Genomic DNA, 11,427 nt, shown 5'->3' with positions numbered 1-11,427 from the left:
GACATACAGACAAGAGGGCAACTGGCATTGTAGGCGGTTATGATCCTCTTTGGTAGGTCGTTTGCCGCATTATCTAGAACTGCCAGAGATTGTATCTTGCTCCCCATTTTTTGGACTGTTCCAGGTGGGAGCGGAATACACACCAATTGGTTTTCCTTATTTCCCTGGGTTTTTGCATTGTGAGTTATTGGTTTTCTAAGGCGAACATTATGTGTCTGTGAACCGAGAGACTACACTGAAAAAAATCCAAACGTTAATTCTATTTGCTTCAAACCGCTTAAAATTCATATGAAGAAGAAATGCTATTGTTATCTCGCGCACACATATCTTCTATGTGTCAACTGTATAAACTATGTATGCACACACATAAGTTATATGTGCATATTGTTATAGAATGGGGTTTTATGTGCCTTATAGTTATGAAATGTGAATGTAAGATTAATATTTCTTGTAAATACACACATTAGATTTATGTGCCAGCAAATAGTGTCTATATGCCACCGTTAATTGCAAAAATCTATGTGTAAAATCAATAGGCATAACGTTTACTTTTTTTTGAGTGTAGGTTCGTCAGAAATTTGCCAACTCTTTACCTTTTCCGTTATGTGAGCGATACATAACGTGAGGTCCAGTACTTCGCTCCTAACTGCGATTATAAATGTAGGCACACCTCGCTTTTTTACATACATTGACATCATTTGACGACAGGTATTCTAGTAAGTATTGACCTGCACGTGTATTTGTCATCACATCCAATGATAAAGGGCTTTATGTGGTGCTGTATCCGCATAGTCAGGAGAAGTAGGCAGATGCGATCACAATCTCCTGTTTTCCCATAGCCGTCGGTGCCTGCACTGTTATTGCAACGACGTCTCGTTAAATGAATCCTGTAATTGGCCAAAAATTCTACTGCTCTGTTTATCAAAACTGCAGCTCTTGGAGTTGGCTGGTCTTTACAATTGAAGTGGGGGCGGCCACTGGTTTTGTATGGCGCGAGCAGGGTAATGGATTTCTTTCAGATTTGCCTTACCGGACTGAGCCAAACTAAAGACGCTGAATCCCTCTGGATAAAGACTCACCAACTCTATTTTATTCTTATTTTTTATCAGTAAGTGTCATTCCAATCGAGCACGAGACCTGTCAAAAGCCCTCAATCCGAAGAAAATCGCTTCGAATCCTTCTGGAACGAGGACCATTGACAGGTCTCGTGCTCGATTGGAATAACACTGACAGATAAATGGTAAACAAACGATTGACGTGTCGAGTCTTTATCCAGAGGGATTCAGCGTCGTTAGGTCAAACGTAAGCTATTTCGTTTTTTTTTCGCACAAATATCGCCCAGAAAAGGCACTAAGTTTCACTACCTTTATTTACACACACTTACATTCATGTTAACATACGGTCGAATTTTCTCGAGACTACACGACGCACCCGGTTGCGCGTGCTAATCACAATTGTCTGACCGGCCGGGCGAGAACTACTTAAAAGACTGGCCCCCTAAACTGGACACAAAAGACTTTTTAACAACGCGGGTTTAGATCACGAGAGATGCACGAGGTTTTTGAAAGCATTTCTAATGCTCTCACTAGAACTGTCGGTCGCTAGCCGATTCAATTAAAAACAATGGGTCGTTTCTAGAGGTAATGCCATGCCCCTGCTACGGTAGGGTCGCGGCGTAAACAAACAATTTTGTTATCATTAAACATTGCCTTCGCGTCGGGGGGGAAGGGGATGAGTTGCTTCTCTAATCTTCCGGTCATCACATCGCATGCTTTGGTATTGTTAGTATGAATAACAAACATGAAGATGTGACACAAGGCGCCAACAGCGCACTAAAATCCTGTCAATCCTATTTTTCATTGGATTGTCTGCTCTAAATATATCACCAGGGGACCATTCATAAATGATGTTGGATATTGACAATAGGGGAAGAGCGTCACGTAACGAGATAAAAATTAAAAATGAATTTTAGACGTATCAGCGGATCAGGGATAAAAAAACGAACAACATTGCTTGTGAATGGCCCCCACACAAAGAATATTCCATAACGAATATCACGTAACATCGGTGACAGAGCATTGGGATCAAGGCCAAGTCCCCCCTGGGTCGTGCAAAACTGAGAAGCAACATCAATTTAGGCACAGATAGCAGACGTCCATTTATTTTCATTTTGTTTTGTTTTGTCTTTTCATTTGTTTATCCTGCTATTTTAGACATCATCGATCGAGCGTGACGGCCAAGGAAAGCCAGTAGCCCAAACAGACCAGGAACAGGAGGGAGGACTACGAACAAGGGAACGGACAACAGAGAAGAAATCGTTTACCTATTTATTATAACTACGATACTAATCACAATTATTTTGCTTTTCTTGTTTCGTTTCAGCAAACCAAAATCTATACGGACTAGCACATACGAACAGTTAGGCTTTGTAGGTTCTCATCTTGACATAGTCTAGATGGGCGGATGAACGTCTGCCAGGGGGTGGGCTGAGAAATGACAATGACACTGTACGAAAGGGCGCTGGGCCTGTGACCTTCGACTGGCATGGTCCATTCTCATTGATTCGGAAGTCTTCTTGGGTGGTTGGTAGATATGTGCTCCTACTTGCAAGTTGATCAATTCGCTTGGGTGGGGGACATGTGGATCCTACTAGTTGTCGACTCTTTTGATCGTGAGTATGAGGCTAGTTCAGGAAAGGAGTGCAGGACTGGCACCTAAGAGATAGTTAATTATTCAGAATTTGTTCTTATGATTATTAAACTCGATCAAGCACACCGGCTCTCAGAAATGATAAGCAACCCTTTCGGGTTGGTGTGGTCTGTTCGAATCGAACCAGGCGGACATTCGTTTCGAGCAAACTTTATGTGGATAAATATTGCTTACGCCTTTATTGGCAGAGATTCTTTTTAACGAAATCCTAAAATACCTTCACTGGTATAGCTACTCAGGATAATAATAATAGAAAAAGTAAGGGTTTGCCTGGTCCATAATGTAATGAATATGTATATTGACTAGAACAGGGATAATCGAGTTATGTTATAAGATAGAGAAGAAGCAGCACAGTTGTAGGAAAAGTATTCGCGAGTAAGGAGTAATACTACTGATAGTATGTTTACCGTTTCAATTAATAGTCGATTGATCCGCTTCGGACCTAGGAGACAAAAAGGAGATAAGGAAGAGACAGAAGCGGATTCAATGCGAAATTTGCCAATATGACGTTGACCTCAAGGCGATGGTAGGATGATTTTCCATAGGATGACAGACTAGATGACACGACGTTACACGCTCTAAACTTGCGCCAAATAGTTTGTATGTATGTATGAATGTAAGCCCGTATGTATGCCTGTATGCATGGATGTGTATAGGACCAATGTATCCCTGAGCAACATGGAAGGACACCTCTGAGCCGCCAAAACGCTCATGGGAAGCCGGGTGCGCGGTCATAGGTGTGACCATAAAGCACTGCACACACTGTCAAGTGCAACGGATAGACGATAGGTGTACAGTTAATGCACATAGGTTGCAGAAATAGGTTGTTGAGACAGCCCGATTGCACACTGATAAATAACAATAACAATAACAAATAACAATTAAACATTGCCTTCGCGTATGCAAAGCGCAGCGTCAATGAAACTTGCTTAGCTTAAGGCTAAGTCTTTATGATGTAACTTAACTCATGGAATCGAACATCCAAGAGATGGGCAAATGACGATTGAATATTACCGGGATTGAAACCGGAGAAAATTAGAGACTCTGCATGCCCCCTTACTTACTGAGCTTGATGGTGCCTCGGAGAGACGCATCATCAAAAGCAGGTCTAAAAAAGGAATGTGTTAAAAGTCTTTTGCGTCCTAATACCTAAGATTGCCATTACAAAATAATGTTTCTTATTCAATATTAGCAAAAAGGAAGAATATTTACAGTTTTCTGGTCATAGTCTTTTCATTTTTCTTTTAACATTCTAACCTTACGATAGTCCTAGTGTGCGACTCTTCCAGCTTCCAAACGTTACTTCCACTCTCGGTTCCTTGACTCGGTTGCGTAGTGCTTCTCGGAATTCAGATTTCGGGTCCCTCTTGCGGCAGGATACTTCCAATCGGTTGAGAAGTGACATCCTTCTTTACCCACAGATTGTTGTCCCCTTGGGCTATGGTTGCTTTCTCATACATATTGTTTCGATTCTGTCTTCTCCGTTCACGTTGTTGACTTTAGTTATCTCATGTTGCTGGTTTCCTCGATTCTGGTTAGAATTCATTTGTTGTACCAACCCTCGATCGTTTACATTGATATCGACGTCCTGTACGTATTTGTCGACATTGATTTTTCCCTCAACGTTTGGCTTATCCGGGAGATTTGACTGCTTGCTTGCTACCTTCAGGCCATATTGATTGTGGCCTACTGAGGCGCTATGTTCATGCACACAGATCGGGTTTGCTTGTTCCGACTTTGGCTTTTGTCTTTGGTTTAGGCTGATCCATGTTTAGCCTTCGTTGTCAATACTCGACTCTCAGTTTTATCGAATTTCTCGTTAACTAGAGGTTGTCCTGTTTCCTCCGTAATTTGACCATTCTTCCACCTCCGAGATCCCCTTCATCTTCTTTCCGTTACCACCCACAACCGTTCTTCCCAAATCCATCCTTGTCGAATGCGTCGGGTAAGTCTCGCGACTACCGTATCCACAGGGCACACACTACTCTGGACTTCTGCTTCTACTTTGTACAAAATCTCCTATGTTTAGTCATTATTATTTTCGTCAATAGACGTTATTTGCTTATTTGTCCTACCGTTTGGATAATTTGACTGCTATAGATTATTATTGTGTTAAAAATATAAACAAATTAATTTTTCTTGTGTTATCTTCATTCTCAACTTTACTATATTTATTTAATTACTTCGATTTCTGTTTGTTTTCAATTATTTACTTTACTCTTTACAATTTGTCGTCATATATGGAATTACTTTTGTTTGTAGTTTATTTAAAATGGAAACCGACTCGATTTGGCAATCTTCCTAATCTACTCTTGTCGGATATGTATTTCAAGCAAGAACAAGGGTGTAAGTTGTTAGTAATTGCCCCCAATTCCTTCTTTTTTCCCAGATGTGTTTTTTTTTGTTCGAGATCTTTTGCTTACTTTGCTCGTTTTAATAATTTCAAGTTCTTTTGCCTGTTGTGCTCGTTTTTAGTAAATTTCTTTTTTGTAATATTGTTTTAGACTCGAGATGGATAATGTATTTTTTGTGTGTTGCTTGAGTTGTGTTTTTTTGTAATTGTATTCTTTTCATAATATAATTTTTTTTTCAAAATGTTATGTGTCGTTAATATTTGTCGAAGCGAGGTAAGTATTTCGCCGGAATACTTGGTTGTCTTCCTTCCTGTCTATTGTGGTTACGTGTATGTTGCTTCGGCATCTCCCCCTATACAATTGAGGTTGAGGGTTTCAGTAAATAAAGACTTAGATTTCTGAAAAGAGATACATGGCATTGCCAACCATGCGGTTATGAAGCACGGTGTTCCCACAGACTTACCAGACATGACTCTGAGAACAATTATATGAATCAAAAGTGATCACTATTTTAAATGAAGACTTTCTTTATCCAGAATCGCCGCCTAGCGGCTATTCTTAGAACTACGTCATCTATTTGACACATGCACTGTGTTTGGCATGACGGTATCTACGTTGGTGTGTAAGTGGTCATTAAGTTGGAGTAGTATACAAAATGTGTGTGTGAGATTATTCCATCGGATTTAACCTCATTTTCCATAAGTAACACCCGATTCAACATCCATCGTAGCACTTAACTACGCGTGGATCAGATCATTATGACTGACGATAGCAAAACCAATTACAACACAGAAGAAACAATTCATCAAATTGTTCAAGTGATAAAGAAGCGGAAACGAAATATGGAAAATAAAAAGTAACCATTGTTTCTCAGATTTTTGTTTTCATTTCCTACCAACGTACAAAAAAGAAAGGTAATAAACAAAATTATAATGGTAGACACATACGAATTGCTTTACGGTTTCTCTTGGAATTTCTGGGTGTGTCTCGTATTTGCTTTTTAGATTTCGATATAGTGTTCACTTTTTTCAAAAAGCTTTGAATAAGAGTATTAAATATTTTATCAACCACTACGTTGAAGCATTTTAGACACAAATAGTCCTTATATAAATCAAAGTTCAAATAGCTTTTCATACGACTTTTTACATTATTGCGGTTCTGATAAAGCATCTTCGTAAATCTTTGCACAAAAACAGTGTACACCAGAAGTCCAATTTCGAACAACTTAGAGTTTGGTAATGTTTTGCCATTTTTTAGCCTGGAGAATGTCAATATTCGGTCGTTCAACTCGTCTTCGCCTTTCTCTGCAACTAAACGTTTTTTACATTGCTGATGTAGTTTTCGCGCGGCAGCGCCAACAATGTACACAAGAGCATTTAATTCGTGCGGCGTGTATCTCTTACGAGCATCAAATTCAATAGGAAGCAACTTATAGCGATACTGAGTTATTTTTGTTGGTTGGTGTTTAACAAATGCAGAATCGTCATCGAGAACACATTGAGCATCGTCCTGTTCACAGTTGGCTCCAGGGATTTTGTTGTTTGCAGCTATAGAGGAATATTTGAAAGCCGCTGCAAATTGTGAAGCATTCGGACTATCGTTACGACCACATCTTCGGCGGATTTCTGAAAAAAGATTCTCGACCGTATCCTGACATAGAAAGTTGGTACAAAGGCGTTCAAACCCGAACTCTTCTGTCAGTTTCTTCCACAGCCATGAAAGAGCATTAATGTTGCTACGAAAGCCGTTAAGACTGTTCGGTTTCCGTTGTGAAATTGTGAGGGACTTTGCATTGATTTTTGCCTGTTTTAACGTAAACGTGGGTCATTTTCAAAAAAAATGATGTAATTTAAAAGTGTTACCTCTTGTACAGTAAATGCCGAACTCTTTGTGTAGTACATACGACTAAGTTTTAACGCGGCTTCTTGCAGAAAATTCCAATGGGAAGAATTGGCTGTGATTGGTGATCGTGAAGGCTAGTGATGAAATTAAATGAGTTTTATTTCTTAGCCACTAAAAGAATGATATCATTACCTTAACAGAGTTTATCGCGGCTTTCGAGTTGAAAGCATCAAATAGATTATCGAAAAATCTTATAAAGCTTGCTGTGCACATCGCAGCTAGTGGTAGTATCCCCTTGTCAACATAGTACTCCATTCCATTGCCTGTAGAACTGCTCAGGGCTCGAACTGCTTGTGCCACGTTCATAGCACGAAAAGGAGCCGGAAATACACTTTTTTCTGTCAACCTTGGTACAAGTCGAGGGATGGAGTTGCAATCCAATTCGTATAATTTTTCGATATGGCTAAACGAAGCAACAGTTCCCTCAAACACAGCATTGTATCTCATCAACATACTTTTCGTGTTTTTTAGTAAGTGTGGGTTGTCGTAAATAACTGCCAGGTCTGTGCCTCCGAGCTGCATAACTGGTCTTTCCGTACTGGCTCCTGATTCTTTTACCATTTTTGTATTAGTGGTGCATTGGTCTAAGACCAACCCCACGGGATACAAACCCTTTACCCTTAATGCACGAGACAATTTTTTGATTAACTCCATCTGGATGTTGCTTCCGAGCGTATTGTGCGCCAAGAGATATCCAACAGCCTGTGTGTTTAAATAAGAAATGTAGTATGCTGACAAGATGGCATATGGTAATTATTTTGAATGCATACCTGTTTAAATCTCCTAGGTTTGTTCTTAGATCTACCAGGTGCATCATTCAGCTGAAAATTTTCCCACCGGTGTTGTTCCAAGGTATGAATACCCTGGACTAACACTGCGATTGCCTCCGTAGCCAGCCAGAAAGGGTTATTTTTTTCAATTTTTCGATCCACACCATCAGAAGGAAATCCGATAAACGAATCGCTTCTTGCATTGTAACTTAAAGTGGGTTTTATCGCCATGCCATCCATAGCGATCACAATGGCCTTCTCCTTCTTAGAAAAATTTTGTGTTTTCCGTGCAAGTCGATTAAGTAAGGCCTCGTTGATCCCAGGAGCAAAGTGAACATCACTGCAGCTGCGTTGAAGTGTTCTCGTGCCGGGCAGGCAAAGCACCTTGACTTGCTGGATGGAGCGATATGCAGATGGTCCCGCTAAATAGGTGTTTACTGCGAAATTTTTCATCCCGTTGGTGTATCTGCGCCCTTTTGGTTTTCTAGATTCGTTTAACAAAGAGTTGTGCAATATTTTGTTTTTCCTCACTTGTATCAGCAATCGCGTATCAATAATATTCTGCGATTTCAACTGCATGATTTCCTTACGTAGTTCATAAATTTGTTGTTTCTTCTTCATAATTGATTTAAGGCGTCTTTTACTCTTTTGTTTCTCCATACGGAGAGATTTTTTTAATTCCCTTTGTCGCTGCTCTAATTTTAAAACGTATTGCTTCTCTTTCCGATACAAAATCTTATAATTGTCATCTTTTGACCATGGATTGATTGGCTCAACACAAGTTTCATAATCTTGCAGCTTCTTTACCTGTTTGTTCTCAGCATCACCGAATGCGATCGCTGCTGCTTCCTCCAAATTTTGCTCTGATGAACAATTTTCAATAAATTCAATATCTTTATATTCGCCACATTCACTCAGTGGGCTTATAGCTTCGATCTCGAGCTGAACGGTTTTATAACACAACTGTAAATCACTAGTTTTATCCATCCCAAATCACACAAAATCGTTCGTTTGCCACAATTATAATAAAAACAAACAGTTGCGTGCGGTCAATAGTGTGCGGTGGCGCGCTTTTGATTTCTTTCGATCCTGTCATATGTCAACAAATGCGTGCCTCTCGTGGCAAATCCGAAAAGTACTGAGCAGTCATGCTAAATTTTTAAAAAGGCCGTTAAATTTTTGCGACTCGTTGGAACATTTGAGTGTCATGTCTGGTAAGTCTGTGGTGTTCCTAAAACCGTTATTAACTAAAAAAAATGACCATAAATTTGTCATACGGCATTCGAAAGATACAGTACTCAAGCATCTTCTCAGTGAATTTCAAAATGATCCATCGAGGGATTCGAGAGAAATTGCGATTTGAAGTTTTATGACACATTTCATAAGGCTACCAGCAAACACCCACGGGTTTGGTCCTATCTCTATAAACAAAAAATATTTGTCTACGTATTTAGAACATGGCATTCGAAAGATATAGTAATAACGTATATCCCCTGCAAGTTTGAAAATATTTCATTGACGGAATCGAAATTTATAACGGTTTGAATGTAGTATGCGGTCATAGATGGGTTTTCTACCAGACTTCAAGCGTGAATCCATGTTTGTCCATTGACTATTTATATCGTTTATACGTGTCGCGGTTTTTAAAGGAAAACCTGACTATTTAATTACATAAATATAATGTACAAAAGGTGTTATTTATATGGAACACTGAAAAAATATGAAAATAGGGTTGTCTACCAAACGTTAAATATGTAGGGTTTTGACTAAATATACTTTTGCGTGTAACGAACACATTCTGAAGAGAGCTATCTATGGATGCGAGAGAGAGAGAGAGAGAATGAGCAGAATGTACAACTCGCCATGGAAAGCGAGCAGTGAAAAGTAGGATGCCGAACGCGACAGTCGCAACGCAATTTACTTGGGCATAGATTTTAACGAACAATAATAAACGGTGAAATATATAAATATAAGTGGTGTTTAATTTCCGGTAACAAAGGAGCCTACAATCTGGCGACGAGGAGTGAAATGGTAAGCAGTGGAATTGAGTGGCATTTTTTTATTGTGAAATCAAAGAAAAAAAATATAATGGAAGATGGTGGCGGCAAGAAATGGAAAATAGAGCGACTGAATATGGTGGAGAAATGAAGAAACAGATCGTGTGCGAAACGCGGTGAGGTTTAATAATGCTGATTTGATTAAGCTTGTGATCACGATAAGTTTTTGTATCGATTCGTTTGGAAATTACAATAGATTAAAGGCCAAAATTAGTGACGCCGTTCACGGCGAAGAAAAACAAACATGAATGTGCTGGTGACGGGAGCAGAAATGACGCCAAACATATACATCTAAGCTGAACTTTACTGTTGTATAACAATACTGTTGCAGCTTCAGGTACGTGCTTGATTATATATTTGTTATCCATTGTATGCATAGCAACAAGTTAGGATTTATATGGATTCACAGACAACAAAAAAAAAATGCGTTACGGAATAGTAAACCTTTGAAACTGAATCAATATTTAGAAAAAACGAATTGTGCCGTTTAAATAGGTGAATCAATAACGTCCATGGAATGATCGAGCCAGTAGCGTTCATGTTTTTTTTTGTGAACCAGTAGCGTTCATGGTATGTGTGAACCAGTAGCGCTCACGATTTATATGGATTAGTTGCGTACATGACCAATGAGAGCAGTTTAGCTCATGAAATGGGTGAACCAGTAGCGTTCATGGTATGTGTGTAGCGTTCATGATTTATATCGATTAGTTGCGTACCAGTGAGACCAGTTTCGCTCATGGTTTGTGTGAACCAGTAGCGTTCTTGAAGTATTGAACCAGTAGCGTTCATGTTATATATTTGAGATCCAGTAGCGTTCTTGAAGCATCGAATCAGTAGCGTTCATGATACATATTTGAGAACCAGTAGCGTTTATGGTATATTAGTTGCGTTCATGAACAGGATATTCAATCTCGATCATGGCATGTGTGGATACAGGTAGCGTTCATGAATTGGGGAACCAGTAGCGTTCAAACTGTATGAAAACCAGTAGCATTTATGAGTTTATGGAACAGTAGCGTTCATGATATGCAAGACCAGTACAGTTCACGGTATATGTAAACCAGTAATGATCAAGAAATTTGTAAATCTGTAGTTAGTGATATTTAAGAGCATTTAGGATAAAGTGATCGATTGGGAAAATGCGGAATAAGTCAAAGAACCAGAAGCGTTCACCAAAGCTCTGCAAGACATGTTGGAATGAAAAAAAAAAGGTTTTGAGCATTGAAGCGACTGAATGTGCATTTTGAAACAGGAAAATCAAATATTGATTGACATTTTTAATTATTTGGGAAGATTGGACTAATAATGCTGCCGTCATTTTCCATTTATTTTGTTTTATTCTTTTAATCAATAAAAAAATGAATGCGCATATATAAAAAAAACACATAAAAAAAATAATTAAAATAAAAAAAATTGCAGATGGACGAGTCGCGACCAATTCCACCTTTCAAATGCGAGGCGATTGAGAAGCATAGGCTTTCGCGAGAATGGGAGGTGTGGAAAGGTTCCCTAGAATGTTATTTTGAGGCGTACGGAGTCGAAGATCAGCGAATGAAGAAAGCAAAGTTATTGCACCTCGGAGGAATAGATCTCCAACGCATTTTTAAAAGTTTACCTGATCACAATAAAGTACCA

The sequence above is a fragment of the Topomyia yanbarensis genome, chromosome 2 (genome assembly GCF_030247195.1).
Source record: "Topomyia yanbarensis strain Yona2022 chromosome 2, ASM3024719v1, whole genome shotgun sequence".
NCBI classification, from domain to species: Eukaryota; Metazoa; Arthropoda; class Insecta; order Diptera; family Culicidae; genus Topomyia; species Topomyia yanbarensis.
Note: the sequence above shows the minus strand (reverse complement) of the source record.